We start from the raw sequence: 20,704 nt of genomic DNA, 5'->3' as shown, positions 1-20,704 counted from the left end.
ATACGGTCTCTAGGCACTAGTAGGAGTAGTTGCTACGAGTTGGGCTAATCTTTATTCACTTTTCTTTCGAAGTCTCTAAAAAATTCAGAATTTTTCAGAGCCAGAAAAGGAAAAAGATGAGGAGGTTCTTGAGAGGCTCTTCAAGCCGTAACCCCAAGGAGGATGAGAATAACCACCCCAAGTACGTGGTTCCTCGAGTCACAGAAGTTCGAGCGTGCGAGTGGCCAAGTGATGAATTTTGCACGCCGCCGGGCTTTATGAAGACTTTTATTACTTGGTGGAGAACGCAAGTCTTACCGCGTTCGTTGAAGATAAGTGCTCACAATACCTCCTCCTCACCAATATTTTCGTTCAAAGCTTCAACTTTTATCCGAGGAAGAATCCTCCCATGGTTGAGTTCATGTTGTACGATATCCCCCAGTGCATGACACTGCATGATTTTTGCAATGCATGCAAATTACCTTTTGTTGGGGATATTCATGATCCTCGTCCACGGGACTTGGAGGACTTCATAGGTACTATTGCTGTTGGAGAGGAGAGGGGAGTGTCTCGCGCTAGAATTGCTAGCATACATTTTCCTGTGCTTCGGTACTTCTCATTATTTGTGGGAAAATGTTTGATTGGTCGTGGGGAGGCTGGATCACTTAGCTCTCCAGACCTTGCGGTCTTGCGCGAAGGCCTTTATAGCAATAATACTTATAGCCTAGGTGCTATAGTAGCTCAGCGGTTGAACACAAACCGTTCCAAAGGTGTCGTCTATGGAGGTATCTATGCTACTCGTCTTGATAGACACTTTGAGATACCTATTAGACTTCGCGAGGAAGAAGAGATGCTTCTTCCTGAGAAATATCTGGATTATGACAGCATGGTTCGCCATGATTTTCTGGATAGAGATGCTAGTAGACGGATGCTTTATAACCTTGTATTTAGTCAGGGTACTCGAGAGACTATTACTTTGCCTGCTCCTTCTTTGTTCAATCTTCATGCAGGTAGGTACACTATTATGCCCTCAGACATCTACGCATATTGGGGCTTAGCCCAACCACAGGTGCCCGTGCCCGAGCCTCCAGTCGAGTACCAGACGCCAGTTTATCAATGGGAGCCAGAGGAGCTCACAAAGCAGTGGCATCCACAGTTCGCTCCGGAATATCCCGGAGCTGGTTATTTCCCGCCTTGGGAGTAGACCAAGCTAGGCCAAAAGCCTAAGCTTGGGGGAGTACGTGTTCTCACCGACCTTACATTCATGCTTATGCTTTCACTTTGTTCGTCGGTGTTTACACGTTGCCACTGTATTATCCATGCTAGTTTATTTTCGTTTTCTTGTTTTTTTTGTCCTTTTGAGAAAACCCAAAAAGATTTTCCGTTCTTCTTTTGCTTGTTCGGAGCTTTCCCGTGTAAATAGTTTTCTTTTTCTTTGGGTCAAGGTATAAGATATTGGTTACAATGTTTAGTGGCTCTTGCATGCATACCTGTTTAGCTTTCAAAGAGCCATATTACTTTGTCTTCTCCTTTGTGTTTGCCTGCAGATTCAGCTTAGTCCAATGCATGACCACTCTTATTATTGTTCACATCGTTCAATCGCGCAAGTAAAAGGCAATAATGATGATATATGATGAAGTGACTGAGACTGGAAAAAGCTGGTATGAACTCTATCTATTTTGTTTTTGTAAATATGACTAGCTTGTCATCCCAGATTCAGCTTTGTTGTGAGAGAACCATGTTTGCAATGACAACTTAGAGATCATAGTTTCTGATGCCATGCTTATTTAGCTAGGAGCTTATAATGGTTTGTCTTGAATGCCAACATAGATTTTGAGATGATTATGATGTAGTATGATAGGATGGTATTCTCCTTTGAATGATTCAAGTGGCTTGACTTGGCGCATGTTCATGCATGTAGTTGAAACAAAATCAACATAGCCTCTATGATGTTCGTGTTCATGGTGATTTATATCCTGTTCATGCTTGCACTCCATGATAGTCAAACTCATTGCATGTTGATTACTGTTGTCGCTCTCTAGTTGGTCGCTTCCCAGTCTTTTGCTAGCCTTCACTTGTACTAAGCGGAATACTGTTTGTGCATCCACTGCCATAAACCCAAAAGTTTTTCCATGAGAGTCCACCATACCTACCTATTTGCGGTATTTACCTTCCGTCCCGAGTAAATTTGCATGTGCCATTCTCTAAACCTTCAAGAAATAATCTGTTTTGCATGCCCGAACCGCTCATGTGGTGACAGGATGCTATTGGTATCTTCCATGTTAGGCGTGTTATCATCGACATGTGTTTATTCACTGTCATTCACGAGAAAGGGGTCGGTAATTGGAATGCCCAGTTCCGCGCTTAAATCGAAAACATAACTGTAAAACAAGACTCCCCCCGGATTGATGTTAGTATGGACGGTACCCGAGGATTCGGCTAGCCGTGGAGTGTGATTGATTGGTGGTGGGGGAGTTAAAACTTTACTTTTCTGTTTGGGAACCACCTATAGCATGAGTAGCGTGGAAGATATTGAGAACTCTTGGTCATTGCATTGACAATGAAAGCATGCCACCCAAAATTATTATCTCTGTTTTCAAAACTTGAGCTCTAGCACCTCTGCGAATTAATGCTTCCCTCTGCGAAGGGCCTGTCTATTTATTTTCCTGTTGAGTCATCCTCCTCTTATATAAGCACCAATTAGAGAGCACCTCTGTCATTTTTATGCTTTTCTTTTGATTGATATTGAGTATGACTATGATTGGATCTTCGTTGCTATGAATTACAATGTTTAGTCAGCCCTTGATCTTTTAATGTGCTCTCCATTTATGTTTTGCGGTCTCAGAAAGAGCTAGCGAGATACCACCTATTCACATTGCTTCATGCTTGTTTTGATTGAATTGTTGGTATCTGAAACTCACTATTATTTTTTCGCTAGCTGATTATGCCATTGATATTAGTTTACCGTGAGACCTTTGTGTCACTTGCTTATGTGGTTAACTTGTGATCTTGCTGCAATTCTGGTTACGAGTTAGACATAGTTGCAACAACAAGATCAAACAGAGTTTGTCAAAGTTTTTCTTTTTTCTTTCAGTTTGTCAACTGAGTTGCTTGAGGACAAGCCAGGTTTTAAGCTTGGGAGAGTTGATACGTCTCCATCGTATCTACTTTTCCAAACTCTTTTGCCCTTGTTTTGGACTCTAATTTGCATGATTTGAATGGAACTAACCCGGACTGACTCTGTTTTCAGCAGAATTGCCATGCTGTTGTTTTTGTGCAGAAATGAAAGTTCTCGGAACGTCCTGAAAATTTATGGAGAATTTTTCTGCAAAATATGAAAAATACCTGCGCAAATATCCACCAGAGGGGCTGGGCCAGTGGGCCACAAGCCCTGTTGCCGCGGCCACCCCCTGGCCGCGGCAACCAAGCTTGTTGGGCCCACGTGGGTCTGCCGCCCCCAACTCCAGCTCTATAAATTCACTTTCGTCCAGAAAAAAATCAAAAGAGAATATTTTGTCGCGTTTGCGATACGGAGGCGCCGCCACATCCTGTTCTTCATCTGGAGGATAGATCTGGAGTCCGTTTTGGGCTCCGGAGAGGGGAAATTGTCGCCATCATCATCATCAACCTTCTTCCCTCTCCAATTCCATGAAGCTCTTCATCGTTCGTGAGTAATCTATTCGTAGGCTCGCTGGGCGGTGATGAGTAGGATGAGATCTATCATGTAATCGAGTTAGTTTTGACGGGGATTGATCCCTAGTGTCCACTATGTTCTGAGATTGATGTTGCTACTACTTTGCCATGCTTAATGCTTGTCACTAGGGCCCAAGTGCCATGATTTCAGATCTGAAATTATTATGTTGTCACCAATATATGTGTGTTTTAGATCCGATCTTGCAAGTTGTAGTTACCTACTATGTGTTATGACCCGGCAACCCTGGAGTGACAATAACTGGAACCACTCCCGGTGATGACCATAGTTTGAGGAGTTCATGTGTTCACCAAGTGCTAATGCGTTGTTCCGGTTCTTTATTAAAAGGAGAACCTTAATATCCTGTAGTATCCTTTTGGACCCCGCTGCCACGGGAGGGATGGACAATAGATGTCATGCAAGTTCTTTTCCCTAAGCACGTATGACTACACACGGAATGCATGCCTACATCGCATTGACGAACGGGAGCTAGCCACATATCTCTCCGTGTTATAATTGTTGCATGATGAATATCATCCAAATGAATCACCAACCCATTGCCTACGAGTTTGTCCCACTACTGTTGTTACTGCTGTTATTTGTTTTGCTCTGCTATTGTTACTTGCTCTGCCACTACTATTGTTACTACTGTTGCTGCTATTGATACTTGCTACTGCTGTTACTTGCTATTGCTGTCACTACTGTTGTTCCTTGCCACTGGTGCTACTCGTTACATTGCTACTACCTGCTACAATACTGGTTCGCACGATGTTGACAGGGAAGAATATTTCCCGTCCACGGGCAACTTCTGGCGCCATTGATACAACAGTTAGGTATAGTATTACGGTGGGTGAACGAATTACTCTCGAGCAATTGATAGAATCGCGCAAAGTCATGACGATATCTAAGGCAATGATCATACATATAGGCATCACATCCGAGACAAGTAGACCGATGTTTTCTGCATCTACTACTATTACTCCACACATCAACCGCTATCCAACATGCATCTAGTGTATTAAGTTCATAACAAACAGAGTAACGCCTTAAGCAAGATGACATGATGTAGAGGGATAAATCCATGCAATATGATATAAACCCCATCTTTTTACCCTTGATGGCAACAACATGATGCGTGCCTCGCTACCCCTACTATGTCACTTGGTGAGGACACCGCACGGTGTGAACCCAAAACCAAGCACTTCTCCCATTGCAAGAATTATAGATCAAGTTGGCCAAACGAAACCCATAACTCGAAGAGAATTACAAGGATACGAAATCATGCATATAAGAAATCAGAGGAGACTCAAATAATATTCATAGATAATCTGATCATAAATCCACAATTCATCAGATCTCGAGAAACACACCGCAAAAGAAAGTTACATCGGATAGATCTCCATGAAGATCATGGAGAACTTTGTATTGAAGATCCAAGAGAGGGAAGAAGCCATCTAGCTACTATCTATGGACCCGAAGGTCTGTGGTGAACTACTCACGCATCATCGGAGAGGCAATGGTGTTGATGAAGAAGCCCTCCATGTCCGAATCATCCTCCGGCAGGCACCAAAACGGTCCCCAGATGGGATCTAGCGGAAACAGAAGCTTGCGGCGGCGGAAAAGTATTTTCGTGGCTCTCTCTGTTGGTTTTGGGATTTTAGGGAATTTATAGGCGAAAGAGGTAGGGCAAAGGAGGCACGGGGGGCCCACGAGCCTGCTAGCCCCCCCCCCCCCAGGGCGCGCCTAGGGGGCTCGTGACCTCCCACGAGACCCCCTGCCTTGGTTCTCAAGTCTTCTGGGTATCTTCTGTTATGGAAAAAAGCATCCCGCAGGTTTTATTCCGTTTGGACTCCGTTTAATGTTCTTATCTGAAAAGGTCTAAAACACGGAAAAAAACAGAAACTGGCAATGGGCACTGAGTTAATAGGTTAGTCCCAAAAATGATATAAAATGGCATATAAATGCATATAAGACATCCCAAGTTGCTAATATAATAGCATGGAACACTCAAAAATTATAGATACATTGGAGACGTATCACCCCTCTATCATAATTTTGCATGGATCGAATCAATGACTAATGCTATGCTTATCAGCTGTGGACAACTCTTATCAATCATACTTCTTCTATGTGAATTCATTACTCCCCATGGGATTAGCATATGATTTTTTATGTATTTTATTTCATTGATATGATTGATGTATGAGAATAATATAAGCAAACTCAAACTAATCTTTGTTGTATAACTCTCACACTCAATTACAAAGATAGATAGATTACAAAGCAGACTCTCTAAGCAAAGAAATACGAAAAATTTATTTCTCTAAATCACGAACTAACTAAGGATCAAACTAAAATAGATGATAATCATAAAAGTGATGGCCATATGATACCGGGGCACCTCCCCCAAGCTTGGAACAAGCTAAAGGTGGTGCCCATACCCATGTACTCAAGTTTCTTGGGTGATGGTGGTGATGGTGAAGTAGGATTATTCTCCATCTTTCATGGCATAGGTTCCCATTGAAGAAGGAAGAGCTCGTCTCTGGGATACTTAAATTTGCAACTATACTCATCCTCTTGAAACGAGATTCATACTCACAGTTTTGGTTTTGTATGTCAAAGATTTGGGCCTCGAGATCATGAAGCCTGTCATGGAGCTTAAAGATCATTTCCACAATCTCCTTGTTGTAAATATTATGGTCATGAATAAAATCCATAATCATGGAGTGATTGACGTTGAGTCCATGTTCCACCATCCCTTGACACTTGAGGATCTCGTGTTCCACTGCTTCAAGCCTGGCCTTCTCACTCCCTCCTTCTTTGGTCCTTGAATATACCAGATGTGAAGCAGCCCCTCACGCATCTCAATGCTTGAGGTTGTTTCCTCACCTCCGAAAGGTAGGGGTTGATGACCTTATCATATAACTTGTCCTTGGAGGGGCTTGACGATGTCATGGCGATCTAGGTCTATCAGAAAAAACAGCTCGAAACACGAACAGAGGAGAAACTCATGATGTAGTGGTCAAAATATACGAGAGTATATATAATGAATTTTTCTAGGTTAGAATATGTGTCCGGGAATAAAATGGAGCCTGGGAGGCACATGACTTGCTCCCAAGCCATCAGGGTGCGGCCACGGGGGTGGTCGCGCTCTGTTGGCTTGGGAGTCCCTCGTGTGTTCCCCTGTCTGGTTTTTATTTTTCTAATTTTTCTAAAATACCAAAACCAACTAAAAATATTTTTATGGAATTTTTGGAGTCGGTTTACTTACCGTATCACATTTCTACCTCTTTTTCAGGTTTCTTGAGTGTTCCGGAAGGTCTCTCTTATGTGTTCTTCTGATGTAATCACTTGAATAGTATTAGTTTCCACATTAATGGGCGTACCTGAGATATAATGTTTAATTCTTTGCGCATTTACCACTCCCGGATTCGTGCCCTCAAAATTGTTAATCTTGATAGCACCAGAGAGATAAACCTATTCAACGATGTGAGGTCCTTCCCATTTGGAGAGAGGCTTACCTTCAAAAAATCTGAAATGTGATTTGTACAAAAGAACTAGGTCTCCAACATTGAATTCCCGTTGTTGGATTCTCTTGTCATGCCATATTTTAACTTTTTCTTTAAACAACTTGGCATTTTCATAAGCGTGTGCCCTTCATTCATCTAAGGAACTAACATCAAATAAGCTCTTTTCACCATTAAGTTTGAAACCATAATTAAGTTCTTTGATTGCCTAATACACTTTATGTTCTAACTCAAGAGGTAAATGACATGCTTTTCCAATGACCGTTTTATATGGGGACATTCCCGTAGGATTTTTATAAGCAGTTCTATAAGCCCATAAAGCATCATCAAGTTTCTTAGACCAATTATTTGTAGATCAATTAACAGTCTTTTGCATGATCAAATTTATTTCTCTGTTACTTAATTCAACTTGACCGCTAGTCTAATGTTGATAAGGTGATGAAATTCTATGGTTACCATGTTATTTAGCTTGGAGTTTATGGAAAGCACCATGAATAAAATGTGAGCCACCATCAATCATTAAATATCTAGGGACTCCAAACCTCGGCAAAATAACATCCTGAAGCATTTTAATAGAACGTTTGTGATGAGCACTACTAGTTGGAATAGCTTCTACCCAGTTCGTAACATAATCAACAACAACTAAAATATGAGTATACCGATTAATGGAAAGAAAAGGTCCCATATAACCAAAACCACAAACATCAAATGGTTCATTAGAAAGCGAATAATTCATAGTCATTTCCTGAAGCCTACTAGTGTTACTAATTCTTTGACACTCATCACAAGAGAGGACATACTTACGGGCATCTTTGAAAAGAGTAGGCCAATAGAAATCGGACTATAATACCTTGTGTGTAGTCTATCACAATACATGGTGTCGTCCGTAGGATTTGGCATGACACTTCCGAAGGATCTATTCAAGTTCATGCTCAGGCACACAACAACTAATAACACCAACTACTCCTTCTTTATACACATGTGGGTCATCCCAAAAGTAATGTATTAAATCATAAAATAAGTTTTCTTTTATTGGAAGGTGAAACTAGGTGGTATATATTTAACAAAAATGCAATTAACATAATCTGCATACCAAGGAGTACTAGTGGAAGCACTTATAACAACTAATTGCTCATCTGGAAAATTATCATGAATAGGCACTGGGTCATCAAGAACATTTTCCATTTTAGATAAATTATCTGCAACCGGGTATTCAACTCCCTTTCTATCAACAATATACAATCAAACTCTTGAAGTAAAAGCATCCACCTAATTAGTCTATGTTTAGCATCTTTCTTTTCCATAAGGTATTTAATAGCAACATGATAAGTGTGAATGGTGACTTTGGAATCACCAATATAAGGTCTAAACTTATCCCATGCAAACACAACTGCTAAAAATTCTTTTTCAGTAGTAGTGTAATTTCTTTGGGCATTGCCTTGAGTTTTACTAGCATAATGAATAACATTCACTTTCTTGTCTACTCTTTGCCCTAGAATACCACCAACAACATAATCACTAGCATCACACATATTTTAAATGGTATATTCCAATTAGGTGGTTGCACGATAGGTGCGGAAATTAAGGATTTCTTAAGTATTTCAAATGCTTCTAGATAATCATCATAAAAACGAATGGAATATCTTTTTGAAGAAGATAAGTTAATGGCCTAGAAATCTTAGACAAAATTTTATAAAATGCCTATGGAAAACAACATGAGCAAGAAAACTTCTTACACCTTTAACATCCTTAGGACATCACAATTTCTCTATTGCATTAACTTTAGCTTTGTCTACCTGAGTACCTCGTTCTGAAGATTTATGCCCAAGTATTATACCTTCATTCACCATAAAGTGGCACTTCTTCCAATTCAAGACAAAATTAGTAGCAGGTGCATTGCATAAACCAAAAGGTATATGTCTATAAGCATAAGTTCCAAAAGGTCATGTGAAAGTAGTTTTCTCTTGGTCTTCCTTTGGCATAAGTATTTGAGAAAAACTAGAATATCCAGCAAGAAATCAAAAGTGTGTGTGCTTACATAATGTTTCTAACATTTTCTCAATAAATCGCAAGGGGTAATGATCTTTTCTAGTAGCTTTGTTCAATTTAAAAAATCAATTACCATGATATAACCAATTACAATTATTTGGGGATTAAGTTCATTTTTATCATTAGGAACAACAATTATACCTCCTCTCTTAGGAACATAATTAACATGACTTACCCATCTACTATTAGCAATAGGATAAATTATACCTGCCTCTAGAAGCTTTAACATTCCAGTTCTTACTACTCCTTCATCTTAGGATTTAAGCAGCATTGAAGATCAATGATACGTTTAGCATATGGTTACATATTAATCTTATGCTCACATAGAGTGGGACTAATGCCCTTAAGATCATCAAGAGTATGTATAATAGCAGCTTGATGTCTACTGCGCAACTTTATTCTTGTAGACGTTGTTGGTCCTACAAGTGCAGAGTTTTGTAGGACAGCACCAAATTTCACTCAAGTGGATGACCTAAGGTTTATAAATCTGTCGGAGGTGTATGATGAAGATGGTATCTCACTAACAACCATGCAATCAAATACAAGAAATCTCCTGTGTCCCCAACACACCCAATACAATGGCAAATTGTATAGGTGCACTAGTTCGGCGAAGAGATGGCGATACCAGTGTAGTATGAATAGTATAGATAGATTTTTGTAATATGAAAATATAAAAACAGCAAGGTGGCAAGTAGAAAACAGTGAACAAAACATTGTATAAATTCTTGGAAATAAGGCCTAGGGTTTATACTTTCACTAGTGCGATCTCTCAACAATACTAACATAGTAGAATCATACGATCATCCTTCGACGTGCAACAAAGAAAAACTCCAAAGTTCCTATTAGCAGAGAACATAATAAGAAATAGGTGTAGGTAGTAGAACCACCTCAAAGTTATTCTTTCTGATCAATCTTTTGAGCTATTCATTTACGTGTCATAAACAACCCTACACTTCGTACTAGAATAACACCATGATACATATCAATTAACCCTAATGTCACCTAGATACTCCACTTTCACCTCAACTATCTGTGGGTTAATTATACGACATGCATCAAACGATTTTAGATTTATCATATTCAATCCAACACAAAGAACTTCAAAGAGTACCCCAAGATTTATATCAGAGAACCTAGTATGAAAACATGCAATCAACCCCTATGCATAGATCCCCAAGGTAACACGAATCCGCAAGTTGATGCTATAACATATATCAAGTGAATCAATAGGATACCCCAATCTAACTACGGATATCTGCATGCAAGACATATATCAAGTATTCTCACCAATATTCAATCCAACATAACGAGGTATCAAAGAGAAAGATTCATTTCGTCACAACAAGATAACAAGGGAACAACACCATATGATCCAACTATGTTAACAAAGCCCGTGATACATCAAGATTGTGCCATCTCAAGAACATAAGAGAGAGAAAGAGAGATTGAACACATAGCTACTGGTACATATCCTCATCCCTCAGGGTGAACTACTCCATCCTCATCGTGGTCTCCGCCGGGATGATGAAGATGGCCACGGGACATGATTTCCCCCTCCGGAAGGGTACTGGAAAGTTTCCAAATGGGTTTTCATTGATACAGAGAGTTGAGGCAATGAAGTAGAAGTTATGTGTTTATTTCTTAGGGTTTCTATATTTATATGGTATTTTTATCATTGGAATCATGCTAAACGGAGCCACATGGGCCCCAGAAGGCATCAGGGCGTGGCCAGGGGGTGCCCGCACCCTGTTGCCTTGTATCCCATAGGTGGCTCCCCTCTCGTGGTTCTTTGCGCCAATATTGCTCATATGTTCTAGAAAAAATCATCAAAAAGTTTCAAGCGATTACGAGAACTTTCATTTTCTACACACACAAAACAACACCACGATAATTCTGCTGAAAATAGCGTCAGTCGGGTTAGTTCTAAATAAATAACAAAGGTGCATCAAAGCCATATAAAAATATTGTAAATATAGTTGAATATGGCATGAATATTTCATAAACTATCGATACATTGGAGACATATCAGCATCCCCAAGCTTAATTCCTACTCGTGCTCGAGTAGGTAAATGATAAAAGAAATAATTTATGAAGTGTGAATGCTAGCATAGTATGTAAGTTTGATTAATGATAACTCCAGTCACTTCTTCTAGCATAATAACCAACAAATTTTTCTCATAAAACATAACATAACAGAGGCGCACTCAATTCACATGTCATGGTTCAAACAATGCATTCTCTTGAAACTTAACAACCCATATTCTTAGTCACCAAACAACTTCAATGTATTATCAAGTCTAAGTAAGAGCTTCACATACTCAATTATCATATAGTCTTCTATGATTGTTGTACTCAAGAAATATCTTTAGACCAAACAAGATCCATCGAACACAAAGAAATATAGGGGCTTAAACTTTTGCCTCCCAACATACTTATCATAGAGATAATTGTCACAATAATGAATCATGATCAAATATATTTGACACGATATATGCGTTTGGATCTTTCCCCACCACATGGTGCTTGCCAACTAATAGATTGATGTTGGAATGAGAAGTTGATTCAACATGAAAAGTAAGTAAGATGAAAGTAAAGAGATTGTCCCTTTGTAGAGGGAAGCAGGGATTTACACAGGTGCGACAGCTCATTGTTTTAAAGCATAGATGAATATGTAATTTTGGGTGGTGTGCCTTTCATGTCAATGTCACAACAGAGTTTTCAATATCTTCCATGCTAATCACATTACTGCGGTTCCTAGACAGAATTTCAATTTTACTCCCCCTCAACCATTCAAACACATTCCATGGCTTGCCATATCCACAGGTGCCCTCCAAACATTCAACTTTCTAGGGGGGTTCTTGTTTATTTATCGTTGTATTATGCAGGACTGGGAATCCTTTTTACTAGCCTGTCTCATGCAATGACAAGTGAATAAACACTCATCATGAGAATAACTTGCTTAGCATGGAAGATACTGACCGCCCCGTCGCTCCATGAGCGGTAAGAGCACACAAAATGGATGTCTATTTGAATTTTTAGAGGTGGCACATGCAAATTCACTTGGAATGGCAGTGAAATGCCATATATAGGTAGATATGATGGACTCTCATGGAACAAACTTGGCTCAAGGGTTTGGATGCACAAGTACCATCTCTACTTAGTACAAAGTTTTGGCTAGCAAAAGGTTATAAATAAGCACCACATGTTGGAGGATCCATAACAATATAACTTCTATGCAAATATACACAACCATAACCATTAGGTTGTCTTCCTTGTCCAACTTCAGCAATTTGATCAAGGTTTGAAATAATTAATGGTTATTCATAATCACACAATATGTCCAAGATAATATATTTGTATGTGAAATACTCTTTCATCTACTAATCATTCATGAATTGCTTGTATGACCAATATTGTAGTTGCCAAACTTCAATAGTTTTTTACTTTCTAAACCAAATGTGAAACTACCACTAATCATAAAGCACATTGATTATTTCAGATTTATGATATTTCATTCATTCACAATTTACTCATAGGATATAAGTCAAGATCTGCGAGTAAACCTCAAACTACTCTCAAAAAGATATAAGTCAAGATCTGCGAGTAGTCAAACAATAAAGTAGCTATGTGAGGACTCTCTATCAATAAAGATTTTCAGATTTTATATTTTATTTAAAACAGCAAAGAAAAAATATTCACTCCAAGAATAGCACATGTCATGTGGACAAATAAAAATTTAGGCTCAACATAGGCTAGCCGATATTTGTTAACGAACAGAGGTTGGATGTGTAGCATGCCCAAGCTTAGATGATTGACACTTCTTGTAATATTTAATTGGGGTGCCTTGGGAATCCCCAATATTTAGATTTTGTATCTCGTTCATTCCACTCATATACTGGTTTCACCTGTCTCAAAAACTTCATCCACACAAAACTTCAAAAGAACTCGTGAGATAGGTTAGTGCACATAAGAATAAATCTACCCTTTATGTAGTGCCAAGACAAGTTGAATAATAATTTTAAAATATAATCTACTGTTTATTATCATTTCCACAATTTGTATATACCAATAAATGCTATGGAAACTATAGGATAAGTAGATAACAAAACTATGACAACAATCTGTCTAAACAGGACAGTCTCTAGAAATTAATTCGAAAGTGTACCTATGTAATTAAAAAAATTATAAAAATTTAGAAAAGTATAAAACAATTGTACGAAAGCTCTGTGTAAAAACTTCAGAAACTTTTCACGTTCCGGTAAAATCTAATAATTCAAATACTACAGCAAAAGTTTCTGTTTTTGTGTAACACACATTACACAATGCAATTTAAGCATTCTAAAGGCAATTCTTTGAAATTTTTATTGAAAAACAATATTATAAATAACATATAACGGAGGACAACAAAATAAAATGATGATCCAATTAAAACACATATCAATGTGACGAATGAAAATGAAAATATAGCTCCAAGTAAGATATACCGATAATGTTTGAGACAAAAGAGGGGATGCCTTCCGGAGTATCCCCAAGCTTAGACGCTTGAGTATTCGTTGGATATTACCTTGGGGATTAGCTTAGGTTCTTGATCCTCCTTATTCTCCTTATATCGGTATCTCACCCAAAACTTGAAAACTTCAATCACAAAAACTTAACAAAACTTCGTGAGATGGGTTAGTGTGATCAATATAGATCATTGACTTAGATACTATCAAGACAAAATTAATAAGGGTTATAACATAGTACCTACTATATAATATCATTCTCATAATTTATATCTCTAAGTATAAGTTATGGGAACACCAAAATAAGCAAACTATGCATGCAAAATAGAATCTTTCAAAAACAAAACAACCTGCCAAGATCTAAATGAATACCATACTTACCTAGCTCTAAAAATTCTCAAACATTAGGAAAACACACACAATTTTCATATCAAAACTATGTAAAAGTTTCGGTATTTTTAGACTCTCGAGTAAAATCATACAAATTCTGCACTAGACGTAAATGTTCCTGTTTTTTTGCACAAAATCAAACTAGCAAGTATCCACACTATCCCAATGGTTTTGCTTGGCACTTTATTGAAATAAAAGACACAAAACATGATTAATACAGTATATTAATCATGTGAACACACAATAACATAAAGTAAAAGTGTTGGGTTGTCTCCCAACAAGTGCTTTTCTTTAATGCCTTTTAGCTAGGCATGATGATTTCAACGACGCTCACACAAAATTAATGAATTGAAACACAAAGGGAGCATCATGATGCACATGAAAATCACATTTAAGTATAACCCACATCCTATGCATAGGGCATTTATGAGAAAACAATTTATGGGAGCAAGAATCAACTAGCATAGGAATGCAAAACAAGCATATCTTCAAGACATTGAACACGTAGGGAGGAAACTTGATATTATTGCAATACCTACAAGCATATGTTCCTCCCTCATAATAATTTTAAGTAGCATCATGAAGGAATTCAACAATATAACTATCACATAAATCATTATCTTCATTATCCACAAGCATAGAAAATTTATTACTCTCCCCATAGGCAAACTTCTCATACATAATAGTGGGAGTATCATACGAAACTTGAATACTATAAATTGGTTCCGCACTAAAAGAGTAATGTTCAGAAAAATGGTATTCATAACTATGAGAAGTTTTATAATAATAAGCATCACTACTTTTTATAACATAAGTATCCTCACAATAGTCATCACAAGTAGCAACTTTGTTCTCATCATAATCAATTGAAACCTCTTCGAAGCTAGTAGAATAATTACTAAATAAAGTAATGACCTCTCCAAATTCAATTTTATCATAATAATAAGATTCAACACCCTCCAAAATAGTGGGATCGTTAGTACCTAGAGTTAACACTCTTCCAAACTCACTTTCATAAAAATTGCAATCATCATAAATAGGAGGCACGCATTCGTCATAACAAATTTGACCATTCAAAGTAGGGGGGATAAAAAGATCATCTTCATTATTCATAGCATCCCCAAGCTTGGGACACACATTAATTGTAGTAAATATATTCTAAAATATGTCAATCTCATCAAGCATAGCATCCCCAAGCTTGTGGGTTTTCATATCATTAGCATAATCATCACTAGCATGAATATCACCAATAGTGAACAGTTATTATCATCATAATTTTCCAAGTTGGTGCAAAACAAATCAATATTATAAGGAGTATCATTATCTTCCCAAACATCATCATCACAACAAGTAGTAGGCATAAACAAATCATCAAGTGTATCATTGTCCATACTTATTTTGGATTCATTCTCAACAATTATAGGAGCAACATCACTTAAGAAGGATAACTTTTTACCTTTACCTTTCCTTCTTTTCTTCTTCATCACCACCTTGTGTGTGGGTTTTAGTAATTTATCCAAGCTTTTTATTGAATATATGGGAAGCTCCTCCTTGCAACCTGGCTCACTAGGAGAAAAAATAGGAGAGTATTAGGAGACCTTCATCCTTTCATTAGTATTCATTTTACATTCTATTGGTTTTACCATATCTCTATAGTTGGCAATATAAGCATTCTCCTTGCACTTTACTATGCAAAACAAATATATTTCTTGTAGATTAGTTTCATTTTCATTAGTGGTAAGGAAGATATCAAACCAATCATTTTTATGTGACAATTCTTCACACCCCAAAAATAAACTAAGTTCATTGTAGAGTTCACCAGAGATCAAATTGTCACAGTATTTGGAAAAGGTTTGATCTTAAAAATAAATGCATTTGAAATTAAGATGACCAACCCTATTAAAAATTTCACAGGTAATGGGATGAAGAGAGTATAATGTTCTAGCAAATTCGTCTATCACGTCAAGCAACCAATTGGTTTGATCTTGTTTATACTTCTCACGAAATCTATCATCCCTATATGGCATGTCTTTACAAATTTTATTCACTCCACAAAAGTTGACATGCTTATAGGAAATATTTTTATCATGTATAGTGCAATTATCATTAGCATCATGATATTCGGAGAATTCATACTTGTTAGAGCATATTTCTCCATATGTGGTTTTGGTAATTGATGACATCACTATAGACTAATGACTGCCTTGAGTTTATTCGAAGGATTTGTCCATAAGCACTTCTTGAAGTCCATCTATTTGTTTCAAGGAGTTTATATGATGACCAAGGTGGTATTCAAGGTTTTATCCAAAGATTGGTCATAAAGACACAAGGTTGATCAAGGCTAAGTCAAAGAGTTACTCAAGTTGATCAACACACAAAGTGTACAAGATGTACCAAGAGGGAGCAATTGATCCCATGGTATGATAACCATTGTCCATTACGCTTTGTGTACTAACCCATGGTCTTCGTGAGAGTTATATTGTCGGGACCCCGATCCTAGGTCATAAGAACCCATCCTGTAACACATCACATCACTTTGCGGCCTCACGCATGGTAAACTCCACGGCCGCCACCTTACCTTGGCCGGGACCGTTTGCGTCTTTTGGCTAACGTATATAAATGTGTCGCTAGCGTTCAAACGACAAGAACCCGGGTCGACATGACTAGTTATAAACCCAAGCGGTACATCCGTACAGGGACAGGCATACATAACCCAGCAAAGCAGGTGTCGGTCATCAGCGTGTGTAGACGAGTCGTAGCAAGCTACAAGGACTCCATTACACCACGTGACATTTCCCCGAGGGGACAGACACAGCAACAAAGAAGGATACATGCCGGTCAATCAATGTGTTCCGAGCAGTAGCAAGCTACCAAGGCCCGATGGAAACACAAAGAGGCATTTCCCTGTAAAGAGTACTACTAAAGGCAAACAATTAGGTGTCGAATCCCACACATATAATGCATTTTAAACATACACACATTATGCACGATATGTGTAGATACAACATGGCATCACAACATAACTCTATGACTCAAGCATTTATTAAAGACTCATAAGAGTCAACATAGTATGATATTACAAACATGGGGTCTCGTGACCCGACACTCAAGTCATACAAACAACAAGCGGAAGCAAATCATGTCTGGGTACAGACATCTACTAAAAGTGGCTCGAAGAGCCTGAAAAGCTATTACGACCCTACCAAAGGAGCCAGACCTCTGTCTGGGATTCTCAAGCTATTCCGGTCAACATCAAACACATCACGTAGAACCTTTTAGTGAGACTAAATCTTCTCTGCAAAACATAAATAAAGCAACCGTGAGTACAAGGGTACTCAGCAAGTCTTACATCAGAACTATCTACATATGCATCATGTTTCAATGAAAGGATTGTGGGGTTTGATTGCAGCAAGCCAGCTTTGACTCTTGGCTAACCTGTACTACGACTACAAGTTCTTTCTTTGAGGTGGGATAGCGCACACGAGTCCACATATTCACCAATGCAATACACCAATGGATCCACTCTCGTCTCCCTACGAGAAAGCCTTCCATAGCACTCACACTTATCTTGCATGTTTTAGAGTATCCATTTAAATCGTCTATGTACCACGTAATGTTTCCAAGTAGTCCATATCCGAGGACGCGGCTATTCGAACAGATTGAATCACCTTGCCGGGGTATACTTCTTCACACACGCTCCCACCACTTATCACCATGTGCACGTCATGCATCTCGGCAACCTTCAAGCGGAAGCACTGGCGTGGGTGTCGGCCACGAACGTTAACCACACAAGACCCTAGTCCAGGTTTATCGCCTATTTGAGACTGAACCCTCAAGGAAGTCCGGCCGGGGTTTCCTCTACGGCCCCAAACGATATGTGCAGGGTTCCCAAGCCCACCATCCTGGTGCCACTTGGTACACCGTGCCACTATGTATCTACCGCAGAGAAGCCTACCCCGTCGGGCAGAGCTAAACACGGCCGCCAACACTTTTCCTACAAACACCAGAAACTATTTGCAACTCCTGGACAGAGATCTAGGCAATTAATAAGACAAGAGGGTCAATTAAGTATCCCAATGTGTGGTAGTATCTTGTCTTGGAAAATACACACAGAACTCAGTTCTTAAGGACGCTCCCAATGAGACAAACCGCCATGTACTCCTGCATGGCCTCTCATCGCTACCTTTACCAAATCAAATTCACACCTTTACTCTCACACTATAGGACATGAATACAACCATTCCGATTCATCATCCAGATGGATCAGACCCGACACAACTCTAAGCATAGCAGGCATTGTAAACAAGCATGGATGAGTAAGCACAACAAGGCTCAAGCAGTTGCTACTCATGCTAAGTGGTTTCAACTATTTACTGTGACAAAATCAGGTCATGCACAGGAATGGGTTCAACAACCGATAACATGTACAGCTGAATCGTGATTGTCCTAATTGAGTAAAAGAGAGCAGGAGCGAGAGAGTGGGTTTATATCAATATGCTCAAGGGGGTTTGTTTGCCTGACACGTCTGAAGATAGCAATGAGTCTTCATCAATGTCAACGATCACATCATCGGAAACATCGTTTACCGAGAGGGAACAACACCGGCAAACAAGAAAGAACAACAATTTCTTCACGGAAATGCAACACTATGATGCATGCTCAAGCCATGAAATGAAAGGTGGCAGGGATAATGTGGCTATCATTTCTTAAGTTGAAGTTGGTTTGAATTAGGATTCAAACATCACTTCAAGCCGGGTATCTTTCCAAGTACCCTTATAATTGATTCGACCTGATGCTCATAACAAATTGTTCCAACATGTATGGAGTTAGTATTTTGAGGTACTGATTTTCATTGACCAATGTTTGGTCATAAAAATTGAAGTGGAATTCAAATAAGTATAAAATTCCATCTCCAAATTAAATATGAAATTTATCCAATTCACCATTTTGCCTATTTGGTGATGTTAACTTTTTCAAACATGCATGAAAATGCCATAATCAGATTCTTTGGATTTTCCTGATCCTTTTTCATATATAAATTATTTTCATCCGAGTTATATTTTAATTTCTATGATTTTACAAGTTTTGCTATTATTCTGGAATTTCTTTTATATTAGAAAATCCTTTATTGCGTCACAGTGACGTCTCTGGTCAACAGGGACTGGGCCAGGTCAAACCTGACCAGTGGGGTCCACTGGTCAGTGACCAGGGGCTAATCCCCGAGTTGACCAGCCCCTAACTAGGGTTTGACCCACCCTGGGGCCCACTGTCAGCGGCTAGGGGTGGTGTTAGTGGGTTAGTTAGGCTGACCACGTCGGCCCCCACTAGAGGGTGGTCGCCGGCGACCATAGCCGCGGCGGAGGGCTCTCCGGAGACGACCTAAACGGTGCTATGGGGCACCAAATCGAGCGTGGTTTGCGGCTATGCGAAGCTGGCGAAGCGCCTGATCGACCAAGGCCATCAGAAGGAGCTAGGGTCGTCGGAGAGAGTGCCGGCGATGAGCCGAAGCGGTGGTCGAAGCTCGGCCTTATGCGGTTGATGGTTGTAGGGCACGAGAAGGGCGGCTGACGGGCTCAACACGTTCCTGGCGGCTCCAGGAGCTCGATCCCCAGCTCGAGCGCGCGAGTGAGGCACCACAGCGACGGCGACGACATGGCCGGCGACGAGAAGCTCTCGGCCATGGTGGGGAACGGGGCTACGGTGCGGGAGAGCGAGGGGAAAGAGAGGGGAAAGAAGCAGTGGCTCACGGGGGTTCCATTTTTGGCATCGGGGAGGTCGAAGAAGCCCGGTGGCAGCAGATCGACGGCGGCAGATCTCGGTGACCGGAGATGAAGACGAAGACGATGGCAGCGCCAGGGGCCTCCGGCTCGATTCTCTCGACGGGGAGGTGCAGCACGTCATGGCGGATAGATTGGGCTGCTCGGATAGGACTAGCAGGGGCCGGAGGGCACGGTGGTGAGCTCGAGCCCGAGCTCACCAATGGCGGCAGAAGAAAAGAGAGAGCAGGGCACAGGAAAGGAAGAGAGATGGAGACCAGGTGGAGGAGATCGGGACGGCTCTCCCGAGCCTATCCTAGCCACCAGGTCGGCGGGGAGGCCAGGCAGGCAGGAGGCGTGGCGCTCTCACGAGCTCGCCATCCCGTGCTTCTCCTCTGCCTTCTGGCAAGAGGTAGAAGACAGGGGTGACCCTGGTGGGCTGGGCCAGCAGGTAGGCAACAGGTAAGGTTTTCTATTTCCTTCTCTTTATTCTTTTCTGTTTTCTATTTGCTAACATTTGTGTTGATTTGAAAATAAATCCAAATCATTTTGCAAAATCCTTATAATATTTTTATGTGGCATAAATATAAATGTCCAATACCAGATAATAGTTTCAGTATTTATAAAGCTATATTTTATATATAGAAAATATAATTCCATTTAAAATAGTTGTTTGATTAATTCACAAATCCAAAATAAAAAGTTTCTCTGATCCAAAATATTGGTTGACATTTTTATTTCAGTCCAATATTTTATTGGAAAATCAGGGACATTTCCTTGAATCAATTTGAAGCAATATTTATGTTG

The sequence above is a fragment of the Hordeum vulgare genome, chromosome 6H (genome assembly GCF_904849725.1).
Source record: "Hordeum vulgare subsp. vulgare chromosome 6H, MorexV3_pseudomolecules_assembly, whole genome shotgun sequence".
NCBI classification, from domain to species: domain Eukaryota; kingdom Viridiplantae; phylum Streptophyta; class Magnoliopsida; order Poales; family Poaceae; genus Hordeum; species Hordeum vulgare.
This window is presented reverse-complemented; position numbering follows the sequence as displayed.